Genomic DNA, 14,342 nt, shown 5'->3' with positions numbered 1-14,342 from the left:
GAGGACCTGTAATACCCTCCACTTCATGCTATTTAAAGTCCAGGGCTGGTTTCATCATTTCCTCATTGTATGGCCTTGAGCAAGATTTTCAATCAATACCTGTTTGGTAGGGTCCTATGAATACCAGTGAGATTATGTCAGTGCTAAGACATTGATGATAATTAGTAATAATACTAATGTTGATGCTTTATTTATGGTTAGCAGTAATTTGTTTCCAAATGAAGAGATTTGAACCTTGGCAGTGACAGTAATGGGGATATCATTGTGATTAAATAGAACCTTCATGGTTCTGTATGTTACCACTGTTGCACATTGGTAAGAGTTGATAGGGTGTACTTTAGAACTTGTTGATTCTTTGTAAAGGCAAACAGCAGAGAGCTGAAGCACTTGGTTGCAGAATGCGCACACACAACCCTGCTAAGGTGCATACCAGAGGAATGAATGGCATGCTAATTATTATCCTACCTTGGAGAAAGTCTGGTAAAATTGTACCTTCAGGCACTATGTAAGACCTAGCTTTTTAAGCTGGCAAAATAGCAATTACTATTTTTAGTTTCATTTCTGCCCTTCAAAAAATTTAGTGTACTCCTTGCTACTCCTGGATGGTTTTATGTATTTTAATTAATGTTATCTTATTGCACTTGTGCCCTGAGGCTGATTTGATGAAAGATGTTATTTCAGAATGCTGATGAAATTAGATAGGTCTGCCTGGGAAGAATCTGTTATTCATATTTATGGTTATAAATATTTTGGTTACATCTATGTAAGACATTCCTATGTTGTAAACACACAGGTCATATTTTGAGTCCATTTGTGTTACAGTGTTGTGGAGTGGTTAAACACCAGTAAAGTAATAGTAGCTCTATTTTGGGGATGATTTTGTTTTTTGTGGTGTTAACATGACTTTACATTTTTTATACAGAATTTCATCATGCAGAGATGTATAAAAAGGTGAAAGTGATTCTACAAACCAAACACACACAAAACTTCCAGCTTTATTACTTTATAGTCAGACCTCACATTCTTGAATTGGCGTGAGGTACTTGTCCTCATAGAAGTCAGCTTTATTTGGGTCTGAGAAGCCAGCTATAGGACATAGAAAATATATTTTAAACCACTTGCCAGAGCTGAATGTAAAGTGTTAATTATGAACTGAAAGACAGTTCTCTTGAGAAAAAATAATATTTTGAGTAAGGCATGATACAGTATAAGGTACAGACAGTAATGATAATTTATGATGATAAAATGCAAAGTAGAGTTTCTCTTTAATGGCAATTAAGAATTAATGTATAAAGCCGGGGGTGGTGGCGCACGCCTGTAATCCCAGCACTTGGGAGGCTGAGGCAGGAGGATTGCTGTGAGTTCGAGACCAACCTGGGCTGCATAGTGAGTTCCAGGTTAGTCTCAACTACATAGTGAGACCCTGCCTCAAAAAAATAACAACAAAAAAATTAATGCATAAGGTAGCGCAAAGGGATTGAAGAGTATGACGTATCTTCTCTACCTTAAATGTTAGAGCTGGAACCCTTTTGGTAGAACTTGAGGTTTTAAAGTGTTAGGGGGATTCATTGGGGATATCAAGAAAACAAGTGAACCTCAGGAAGTTTGTACACATTATTTTCAAGTCTCTTCAGATTCAACGTACAGGTGTGTTTTAGAGAGCTTGCACATAGTTTCATTTGTAGTAGTGCATGCTCCTTTTGCTTTGTGACAGATAGTGGCATGTTAAAGTGCATCAGTTGTATCTGGGGGCTGAAGTGTAACCTCACTCTGTTAGCAGATGGGTACAGGTGGAGGCTGCCTTGGAAGGATGGAGGGAGATGAAAGGTGACTGGAAAAGAAGATCTGAGAAGGAGTGGTCTTTGAGATAGGAAGAAATTCCAGAGAAAGGAGGTCTTAGAAAGCATGTACTGAATGTGTTTTAATATAGCCATCCAGTAGGATGAGGGTTCAGATTGACCGTTGGTTTTCACAACATGGAGGTTATTGGTGACTTTAACAACCAGTTTTGGTAGGATGAAAGCAGTGCAACCCTGATTGGAGTGAAGTCAATGAGAGGAGACCAAGCGGAGAATATAAATTAGACAGCTCTTGATTTTGACTAGCCCTTTGACTCTGCTTGCTAGAGGTGCGATCCCATGCTCATCCCAGAGTTCTTGGTATTCTAGATGCTGCCGATGGAAAAATCTTTGGCAACTTTTCTATAACCTTTGAATGGAGCTTTAGGTACTTTTTAGATTCCCCTTTTCTGTTACAGGGTTATTAAACTTTCATTCTACCCGGTAGCCATAACTTCCTGGCAAAGAATTAGTGGTATGCTAGTCTCTCCAGCAAGTGTTAGCTCCTTTCTATCAGAATGGTATAATAGCACTGAGTTCTTAAGGAGTAAGGGAGCACTAGGGTGATATAGCATTAGTCATGGAGTCATATGGGAAGAGGTATTTGACCTAAAAAGAAATTTTATCTGGTATTCACATTCACGAATAAAGAAAATGAACAAATTATACATAATTAGCTCTCAGGATCATTTACATCGAGAAACCGTTTTAGTCACAATTCAGTTTCTTCCGTGTGTCTTAAAATCCAGAGTTATGAGTAAAGTATAATCAACACACTTCAGTTTCATCTCCTCTCATTATTGTAGTCCATGGGATAAGGGAGCAGAAGTCCCACAAGGCAACTAAAAGTAGAGTGAAACCAAAGGACTTTTGAGCCGTATCCTCCCTGTTTTCCCTCAGTGGCTCCTGTGGAAACATTTAGAAAAAGCTCTAAATGAATGTGGGTAAATTTAAGGGAGACTTGTACAGTGTTACAAAGGAGCTACTAGATAACATTGTTTCTATAAGGCTGTTAACAGTTTTGAAAAGAAAATTTTAATGGAAATGATAGAATTAGATTTGATCATTGAAGTTCTTCCTCTTTGGATAGAAGGTACCTATTTAAGAGTGTACCTGTTCTGTTAACTCAGAATGCATCTGAACAAGGGTGATTATTACAATGAGATGAAAGGGTCTTTTGCTCTGTCAAGGTTTCATTGCTTTACCTTTTTTTTTTTTTCTTTTGAGGCGGGGTCTCCCTATGTAGTTCAGGCTGCCTTGAACTCACTGTGTAGCTTAGGCTGGCCTTGAACTCAGGACAGGACAATCTTCCTGCCTTGGCCTCCCCAAGTGCTGGGATTGCAGATGATGTGTTCATTGCTTTCAAATGAGTGCTGAATGGTCCAGGGAAAACAAAAAAGGAAGTGGATTTAAACGGCTCAGTGAGAAGACCTGGATATTCAGTCCAAAGGAAGCCTTTGCTCATGAGCTCCTAGAGGTTGGCCAGCTCCTGTGCAGGATTTACAGACTCTGGGGCCCAGGGAGTCTCAGGAGACCTTGTGCAGGTCTGTCTAGCCCAGTGGAAGAGACAAGGAAATGTTTGCGCTGGTTTAACTGTTCGAGATCCAGGACAGGGAATTGGATAAAGCAGCTGCCTTCCTGAAGCAGATAGTGAGGTAGGAACTGGACAGCTGCCTTCTGCTGATGGAAGTTCCTCACTCCAGGGACACAGATGTCTTCGTAGGCTTCTGAACATTCTGAGGGATGCTTTGTCTTTACAATTCTTTTTGTCTCATCTGACAATGGCCTCTTAAATTCCACACTGAAGTTTAGATATGAAAGGAAAGGGACACATTGGGATTGTTTCTATTCAGTCATGTAATGAGTTAACATATTGTCAAATACTGTTTTGTGTGTTTTCCCAGGGGTTTTAAAAGGTGGTCATTTCTGAGATAAGGACGATTCCCAGGCAGCTGTCTTCTTCATTATTGAATTCTAATAGAATGTAGCATTCTTAACCCTTCGTATTTTTCACTTTATTGTGTGTCTGTTTGGGAAATTTTAAATAAAGGCAGCTGTGTTAAATATTCATAGAATTGATTTTTACTTGTTTAAAGTCTTTGGTGATTTATCTTCAGGCAGTGTTAATATGGCAGTTACTCTGCATTACATTTCTTCCACCCCCATTTAATTGGTACTATATTTCATGAGGACTGGTTGCAGGCTTATTGCTGTTGCTTTTGGAGTTGTGGTCATATGCTGGTAATCCAGAGGCAGGAGATCCTGGAATCTGTTGTTTCTATTTTAATTGTGTGTGCTTTGAGCTGACAAGTTTGAGAGGGAATATTAACTTAATTCAGTAGACCTAATGGATAGAAACCATTTCGAAAGAGTGAATCTAAGGATAATTTGTGGATACTGTTGTGTGAATTTATTTATTTTAAAATGACGGTACATAAATTGAGTCTACATTCTCTTTTAATTGATAAATTGCTATGATTTATAATAAGAATTGGAGTTTGAGAAAATAGTTAAATGCAGTTATGTCATATTACATAAAAATCTTGGTGTATAATATGATTTATTTTGTTTTGGTGCATAATAGTTCTTTCTTTGCTTCTTAATTGAGGTACCTGGGACAGCTCAGGCTGTGTGAATGGCAGCTGTGTGGCTTTTTTAAGGAGGTTAGTTGACATTGGTATTATTTTCTAGAAACTTCAGTAGTTTTTCAGACTGCTAGAACACTAGTAAACTAGCTGTACAGTTCTCATTGAATCGTCACACAGGACAGTACTGTGTTACTCTACTTTTCTTTTTTTTTTTTTTGATACCAGGGATTGAACTCAGAACATTGCACTTGCAGGGCAGGCACGGTGTCACTGAGCTAAATCCCTGGCCCTGTATTACTCTACTTTTTGATGCTGATGAAGTACCAGAGATTGGGCAACCTCACAATTAAAACAGGTTTATTTAGGTTACAGTTCCGGAGGTCTTCAGGTGCTGGCATTAGCTGTGCTCTGGTGAGGACCTTGTGACAGACCGGCAGCTGGAACGTGGGAGGGGGAGCGAAAACATGATGCAAGGAGCCAGAGCTGAATGCGGGGATTAGGGGCCACTCTGATAATAACTTGTTTGTGTGAGGGTCCCATGAGCACTAGCTTAATAACTTCCAAGGGCAGCACCCCCAGATGACCTAAGAACCTTCCAGGGCATGTACCTCTGCGGGACAAACCCCATCTGAACGTGGCAGGCGTTTAGCAAGAGTTCACTTTACTATTGATAGAGCAAATAGATGTGCACACAAGAACAGTCTTTGCTGAACAAATAAATGAATGTCCCTGCATTAGAAGAAGCAGATGTGCAGCAGTGTTAGCCCTGAAGGAGGAAGGAAGGAGGGTTTGCTCATCGATCACAGTCCTCAATGAATATGAGAAATGAGGCACGGAAGAAAGGTAAGAAGGAGGCAGTTCTGGTGGAACAGTGAAAACTTCAGAGGCAAAGAATACAAGGTCTGAGTATTTGTACCGGATTTAACTTAGGTGTGAGAGTGTTTTGGGAGGAACCCCAGACTAGGAGTTAACGCATTTGGTTCTGTGCCACTTCCTGAGAATGTGACCTTGGTTGACTCAGTGAACCTCAGGCCTTGGTTTTCCCACACACTTTGCCTTCCCTGAAGGCTTGCTGTGAGGCTCAGAGGAGAAAAGTTCTATGAGCGTGCTAGGTGGTGGAGTACGCCTGACAGAAGAGGATGTGCCTTTGCCCGACACAGGTGGCAATTCAATGTGGGTAAAATGAGATCTTACCTCCCGGGTGGGAAAAATCTAATCAAACAGTTGCTCACACTTAGAAACTGTTGTAAGTACCATGAAGTACACGGTACTAGAGGATCATTCTAGCCTGGGTAGGGTTAGAGCTCAGCCATGGGTTTGAAGTTTATTCTATAGAGCCTTGAAGGTTCTTAGTAGGAATGCCTTAAACCCAGCCTCTCCTTGAGCATTAACCTGTTAGACTAGACTGAGAAGGATTGGAGTCTGAGCAAATGGTCCAAAGTAAAACAGGCACTTGCCTTAAAGTTCTACAAGTTGAGTATCCCTTGACTGAAATACCTGGGACCAGAAATGTTTCAGATTTTGAACGTTAAAAAAAACAACAACAACAATGAAAGAAACAAACTTGCAGAGGCTTTGCTGGTTGAGCTTGCCTAACCCAAAAATCTAAAATCTGAAATGCTTCACAATCCAGTACTTTTTGGGCACCATGAATCAGTCTATTTAGGGAGCGATATTCAATGTGTACTAGTTTGATGTTGATGCTTTTAGGTGAAGTGTTTTGGGGTCTTGATGTTTATATGGTTTTGCTGGGTATATTAGTGAACATCTGTTTTTAGTTAAACATCAATTTGTTTAATGTAAAATATTAGCACATACTGATGTAGGTTCTTCTGTGTTCCAGGGCCTTGCACGTAGTTCATTGTACATATGAACTCTTGACAACCATATCATCTCGAGATGATGGTATCTTTGTTTGATAGGCGAGGAAACTGAGACTTGGGATGCATAGCTAGTAGGTGTTACATAGGCCCAGCCATCGCTCCAGGGTATGCTCTTTTTTTTTTTTTAAACAGGGTCTCATTATAGTTGAGACTAACTTGGAACTCACTTTGTAGCCCAGGCTGGTCTCAATCTCACAGAAATCCTCCTGCCTCAGCCTCCCAAGTGCTGAGTTTACAGGCGTGAGCCACCACGCCTGGCCTGGGTATGCTTTTCATTGCTGCATTATCACCTTTTCACTTATGACAAGTAATTTAACCTTGTATAAGCAGTAAAGCAATCTTTAAATGACCTCTTTGAATCCTTCTGTCTCAGTACAGTACAATTTCTTCCTCTAGTTTTTTAAATTAAAGTTTTATGAATTCCAAAGTTAGGGGTAAAGCTCACCTTAAAGTGTAAGACATTTTTAAAAGTTGTTTTTCAGTTTGCCTTTTGCAGTGAAAGCATGTGTCCCTGATAGTCCCTTCTCGGCTGCCTTTCTCCCCACTTTTTCTCATGTTTTGTAACCAGAATAACTTGATCAGCCGAATCAGTAAGCACCCTGATCTGTTCACAAGGGTGGATCTCACGTTTGAGTCTCACCTTCCACTGCCCAGAAAAGCTTTGGTCCAGGGTCAGCACATGCACTTGGCAGGGTTAGGGATGGAAACCAGGGCCTTGCCATGGTAAGCAAGTTCTGTACCACTGACACACATCCCCAGCTCTTGTGCATTTTATACTGTGTATTGTTTCCATTCTGTTGTCTTTGTGTGATATAATTGACACTGAAATGTTGTATTAGTTCAGTTAAAGTGCTGAAAGTGCAGACAGGACACACTCTGGCTTAGTTGCAAATAATTTTGTAATGTAAGTATTAATAAGATCTTAAACATTTTCTGCCTATAACATTAGTTTTTGCTAACCCAGAATGGTTTTATGAAATAAGCCATTCCCTTATCTTACTGTTACACTTTTCATTTGTTTGGCTTATTTTTCTTAAGCCCATTTTAAAACTTTAAATTATGGGCAAATTTATAAACTATAAAAAGTCTGAATTCATAGTTAAACTAAACCCTTGGCTCTGGTTTAGTTTGAGTTATGTAAGGCTGAGAATCAGTAACATTTTTGATAGCAATAGTAAGAGAAAATGTCTTACAGTATCTTATAAGGGGCTTTTTATATATTACTTTTAGGTTCTGCTTTTGTTTTATGACCTTTGGGCTCTGCCAGGAAAAATGATGCTTTCTGTCTATTGTAACTGAGTTTATCCCTGAGGGCTCTACTTTAATTTGGTTAATGCTGTTAACTGCTAAAAAAGTACGGTCTCTGCAAGAATCAGCTGTGGATACAGTGTTACTAAGAAAGAGACATATGCTTGCAATTTCACGAATTGTTTTATTTCCTTTATTTTGTTACCATTTCTTTTTGGACTCCTTATGCTTTCTGCAGTTGGTGTGAGCCTTTCCATACATTGTATTTTGTCCCTGTTTTATCACCTACCATTTATGTCTCAGTAACAGGAGGCCAGAGTCTCTTGAATATTCTATACAAAATTTTATGTTTACAATATAAAGCGCTCTTATCTGTAGGTGTCATATCAGCAGCTGGTCAGTTATTTAAGATGGAGAGATATAAAAATGTTACATTCATATCTGAAACATTTTATTTTAAGCTTAAACACATGTTTGCTAATTTCAGATACAGGGCCAGAGACTAATATGTGGTTTTCATATTGTTTTTACATGTAAACTACACCCAAGATGCATGGCTTTCAGTTTGGGTTGCTTGAAGTGCTGTAAGAGCTTTAAGATATTTGTGAAATACAGTGATTATAGAATCTTCTAGATTTCTGTGATTTGTCTTTCAATCCCTTGTCATGTCTACCTCACCCTGAATATAATAGCAATTTAGTGGTTTACTTGTATTAAATTATTCCAAATCATTCAATAATTTGACTTTTTTTTCATAGAAACATTAATTTTTCTGAACTCACATTGTATATGTTTATATAAACTTTACTGTATTTATACACAATTAAGTTGTTTTCTGGAAGGCATCTATGCGCACCACTCTACCACCAACGCTGCACATTAAGTTGTTTTCTGAATAACTGACATAAACACATTAGGAATAAACACATCCTTCCACCCTAGGGAGGATTCATTGTGATTGGTGAGAAACATACCTGCTTCTCAACCTATGTGCAGTAAATATTTAGTCTTTGTTTTTATTAATCTATCATGTACATTAACATAAATAAGACATAAATACAATAGTAATTTTAAACTTAATTTTAGAAACAACAGAAATAAAATATTTCAGTAAATTGTAGTTAGACCCAACACAAGAAAAAAAAATCTGTACGTGTTCTTTGAAGGCAGGCATAAATAGGCAATTCACATAAAAACCACAGGCAATTTCTATAAAAATAGAAAAAGTAAAATTTATTCCACTTATAACTAAACAAAAAGTTACAAGTGAAGTGATTCCCTGTATTAAATATCTCTGTGCATACTTTGAACAAACTGCATACATGTCAGTATTTAAAGTTTTTATTTTACAAATTAATTTACTTCTTGCTTGTTAACTTGTCTGCTCCAGGCTGGGATGGTGACAGCTTATCTTAGGGATACAGTAAAATGTGTATCACCTATTTCTGGTTTAGTTTTAATAACATTCATGGTGTAGGAGCTGATCTTACAAAGGACTTTTGAAGACAATGATTAAAAACATTTCAAAAAGCAATTACAGCAAACTCAGGATATTCCATATTTTTTTCTACAAAATGAAGTAAGTGATGCTGTGGCATCAAAATTCATCTTCAGTTCTTCCTACTAGGAAATTTCAATAATTGAACCTATAAATCCATGATTAAGTTTAAATGGCACTGATTCAGTGTATGAAATGGATTTCCAGTTGTTTATTTTTATTTTATTTTTATTTTTAGATTCCCAGTTTTAATACTTGCACATTACACGTGACAGACCTCAAATTGTCACTTGTGGTCACATGATCAGTAGGAAATGGCTGGAGCCATGTGCAGCTTACCTGACAAAACTGGTCAGTGATATGAGTCTGCTGCTTATTCATTTTAATGATGTAGCCATGTCTGAAAAACTGCACACATTTCTAAATGTTCACTTTCCGTTTTTGTACTTCCTTCATAGGCATCTGGTACCAAACAGTTGGCAGACTGGGGGCCACATTTGCAGTAGTCCTGTGCTCAGATAGAGCCTCCTATTAGTTGTGTGTGCTCAACTATCAGGCATTATATTCTACCAAGGGTACAAGATGTTCTAGTTAATCTAGCAGGATGGCTAAACAAAATTAGTTAAGAGACCCCCCCTTTCTTTGGGTACCCCTCAAGAAGGTTTTTGACTTTCGTGAAGACTCTTTGACTTAAAAAATATTAAGAACCACAGCTCCAGATATGTGTGTGCTTGTTTATGTTATGAATCTCTGAATCCCATGATTATGAGGATAATGAGCTTGCTTTCCTCCATGTTGGAATTACCCATAGGGCTTTGCACATAGCTGCTAGATATTGCTGTATATATCATCTGTCTGGCTTATAACCACTATCTGGACTGGAGGTATTTTCTAGAGTCCAGTTCTGTAAAGAGTAGTTTTCTACTAAGGAACCAACATCTCCACTGGTCAATAGGAATCTACCCAGTTAACTCTTCATTTTAGCATTTGATTTCTTCCGTTTCCCAGGCCCAGAAGAATTTAGCTGCTGCCAGTGAAACATACCCTTTGGAAAAACAAGACTGATTTAGGAATTTTAGTTTCTTATTTTTGCTTAACTTTTTATCCTTATTTTTAAAAATTTAAACTACCTTTTAATCTTTTAACAAGTGTTAAAAATAATCCTTTTATGAGCAAGGGCTGCTTATGCTAGTGTTGATTTATCTTGCTTTTATTAGCTCATTGTTGAGAGAGAAGCAGATATGTCATGGAAGAAGAAATTTTAGCAATAGTTGAAATTGTCATGAAAGTTATTAAAGTCTTTGGTATTTGAAAAAGGGACCAAATATCCTTGTAGTGGTAATAACCAAGATTTTTTTTTGTTTTGTTTTTTTGTTTTTTTGTTTTTTGAGATAGGGTCTGACTGTATAGTTGAGACTGACCTGGAACTCACTATGTAGCCCAGGCTGGTCTCGAACTCACAGCGATCCTCCTGCCACAGCCTCCCGAGTGCTGGGATTACAGGCATGTGCCACCACGCCCAATTTAATCAAGATTTTGAAAGACAAGGTGGCAGTGAAGGGTGGTAGAGAAAACTGAAAACGTACTGATGATGAGTATAGATTTATCTCAGAGTGAAAGGAGTGTAATTTGTTAATTTTAGAAGCATTTTCCTTTCTTGATGCTATACCTTGCAATCTGAAGTTTTTCAATAAGTGCCCTAAAATGAGCTGAATTGACAGTCAAACGTCTCATTGAAAAAATGACAGCTCAGCATCTTTTGCCAAGCTGTTTTCTTCATCAGATGAAAGAAAAAGTGATGGTAAGTTTCAAGCACACTTAGAGGAAAGGCATTTTGACAGAACTGTAGAAGCTCTCGTGTACCAAGTGCTTACTGTATGGGTAAGCTCTACATACTTCATTACAAGCCACTGTGTGGGCGCGATCTTCTCCTATTACGTGAACTGTATGGTGTGGACGTCGGCATTGGAATGTGATGCTCTGCTCACATGCCTTAGTTAGTCCTTGCTCTCTGAATATTCCTGTTAAATAAGGGGAGAATAAGAACCTTACAAATTTGTAATTAGAAACGAAGTAGGGTGCTATGAGAATGTGAATCAGAGGGTACTTAGGCTTCCCTGGCCTTTGTAAATTGAATAATATTTAGCTGAAATCTGAGAAAATATTGATGGTTAGGAAAGAGAGAGGCTAGAGTTGATGCGTAGGGGGCAGTGGGTGAGGTGGGACACAGTTTGCATTGAGTCTTTGAAGCGATGATCAGGGCTGGCTCTGGGACTGTTCTGTATAAGGGGGAGGATGCTGGAGAGGTATTGGAGCAGTAGAAGGAGTCAGGATGCCAGGCTACCACCAGGATGCTGGCCTTTTATTTCAAATGCAATGGGAAACTGTTAAAGGATTTGAAATAGAGGAAGGACATGGATAGATATATGTTTTGTAAGATTGGTTTTGGGTCACTGGATACAGGACCTCATGGACCTTACAAAATGGTATTCTGCAGACAATCTGCTAAACCTTTTATTGACTTGTATAAGTTTGGGTCTTAGCCCTGATTTTGTCTTCCATCATTCTGTTTAGTCAACAAGATTCAAAGTTTTCTACTGTACTTTTCCTTGCTTTCTCAGGAGATGGCTGTACTTTGATTACACTTTCTTTGTTTATTTAGATTTGGGGAAGGGGTGCCTGTTAGCTTTGCAAGAAATTGTGGAATAAAATAATGTCTGTCTTTAGGTAGGGCATGCTGAGCAAGAAGCGCTTATGACCACAGTCCAGGGGTATGGCTTCCAGTCTTGCTAACCTGGGAAAATCAGTGCTTTTCTCAGCACATTTATAAAGTGTTTGGGCTCTGGGGGACATGTTCTTGTTAACCCAAGTCACAAGAGACTTGCCAACTAAAATGCCGGATGGTTAATGTCATAGTGAAGTCTGATGTGGAGGAGAGGCACAGACTTGAGTTCCTGAGGCAGATCTACGTAGGAAGCTGAGTGGGAGTCTGGCAGGATGAGTTGGGCCCATCTTCTCAAGGGCCATCTTGATAGATCTGCCGGCAGGATGGGTATTTATTTAGTCAGCTGGACATTGTTGAAAGCTGTACATGTTAATATTTGCATTCTAGCTGTTTGGACTTCCTTTTTGTTGTCCCATACCATTTTCCTTATCTATTTAAACCTTTTTTTTTTTTTTTTACTGTTTTTGACTTTGTATTTTGAAATACTTCTAGGCTTTCAAAAAAAGTAGTAAAAAGCAGTACAAATAATTTTCCTGTACTTTTTACTCAGATTTTCTAAATATTAATATATTGCGTAATCATTGCATGGTTACTAAAATCAGGAGGTTAACACCATTATATTTTGCCAGTAACTGTTCTGTAATGTTCTTTTTCTGTTCTATAATGCAATCCAGGATTACCTGTTACATTTAGATGTTTCCTGGTCTCCCTTTGTTTGAGACAGCACCTCACTCTGTCTTTCATAAGCTTGACACTTCAGAAGAGTACTGACCAGTTATTTTGTAGAATACCACTTGCTTGAATTTGTTTTTGTTTTTGTTTTTTTTTTTTGGTACCAGGGATTGAACTCGGGTCATTGCATTTGCAAGGCAGCCCACCGAACCGCTGAGCTAAATCCCCGGCCCTTGCTTGAATTTTTTTGTAGTTTCCTTATGAATAAATGTGATGCATTTTGGTTATGAATATCATGGAAGTGATGTTGTGTGCATCTCAGCACCAATCATCCTTCTGTCTTTAACCATAATTTACTTGGTCTTCTCTAAATGGATAGGATGTAGTTGTCTAGGCTGAAGTTTCTCCAACATGGGGTCCAGTTGCCCTCTGAGCCTATGACTGGGCCATGAGAGATTGAGGTGTACAAACACGAGAGTTTAGGAGTTCCCTGGCCTTGAAATAATTATTTAGGTTCGCTTATACTACCTATTATAAATAGATTTTTGATTTAAAGTAAACTCATTCTGTTTTGAGATTGTCTTAGATTAATAAAACAAAACTAGTGTACATTTTTCTTAATAAAGTTCATTCTTCTGTCCTTATTTTCCCCATTTCTAGTTATCATTATTACTTTAAAAAAATCTATGGTAATATTTTCTTTCCTTTTATTTTTCGTATTCCTTTTTGGAATACATTCTGTTAAAACAGCATAAAAGTAAATCAGCCAAATTTTAGCACAAATTCCATGAAAGCCAGTGGTTGAAATGATTACAGTTTGGAGAATGTTAGATAGAGGCATTTTAGGGAAGGATTTCTCCATATCTCAGGCTGCTGCTTTGAAAGAACTCATTTTTTTCCCCACCTGAAAATTGTCATTTTTCCAGTTTTACTTTTTGGAAGCTTTAGTAATGCAAAGCTTTGACAACAATTTGGGAAAATGAAATCACGACCCCGCTGTGTGACATTTGCTTGATGATAATCATTTGGCTCAAAGGTGGCAGTTGCTGAGATGAGTGAACATTGAAGTGTGTGCCGAGAATCATATTTAGAGGAAGGAAAACTCCCCAAGGTAGTTGTTTAATTGCAGGCTGTGGAAAGTCTTTTTGTGATTATATGTCTTTGAATGGCTTTTTTATTCTTCAGTTTCATATAGAACTGTGTTTAATGACCAGAGTTTTCTGTTCCTCTGCTGTATCTAACCTCCATCTTGTCCTCTCTGTCACTTTAATTTGGTCTGATGATTCATTTCCTTTATCAGTTAGAATAGTTGTGTTTGTGAGTGGCAGAAAATTCAGCTCAAGTTTAAGCATCAAAGGGTATGTATCTATTGGCTCACCTAACTAAACAGTAGAGATTGTGAGTTCAGTTTAGGTTCACCTAGAAGTGTGGTTCAAATTCTCTTCAGATGTTTGAGGCAGTGCTGCTCAAGCTATCCGAGGGAAGGCACTTTTAAAAAAAAGTTCTTAACCAATGGAGATCAGTGTTTTGGAAAATATAATAAAGTGAATTACTAGCAAAACAAAATAAGAAAAATATACAAGGTATGATTGAAAAATAAGATGAATATTTAATTTAAAAATTATTATAGTAAGACACACTGCCATTAATCCTTTCAGAATCCACCCTCTTGCTTCAAACACACTAATCCCATCATTCTTGCCACTTTCTGAAGCGGTTCTGGAAATCTTTTATAAATGTCATTAGTTGTGCTGTTGTGGCGGCCTCAGGGTCCTGAATTGATGAAAAACATTTCGCGTTCATGCTCACTTTGACTTTAGCGCAGAGCTACAAGTTACACAAGGTCGGAACTGGTGAGTGAGGTAGATGAGGATGTACTGTAATGTTTTT

This window comes from Fukomys damarensis, unplaced genomic scaffold, assembly GCF_012274545.1.
Source record: "Fukomys damarensis isolate Sample0158 unplaced genomic scaffold, DMR_v1.0_HiC HiC_scaffold_35, whole genome shotgun sequence".
Lineage (NCBI taxonomy): Eukaryota > Metazoa > Chordata > Mammalia > Rodentia > Bathyergidae > Fukomys > Fukomys damarensis.
Note: the sequence above shows the minus strand (reverse complement) of the source record.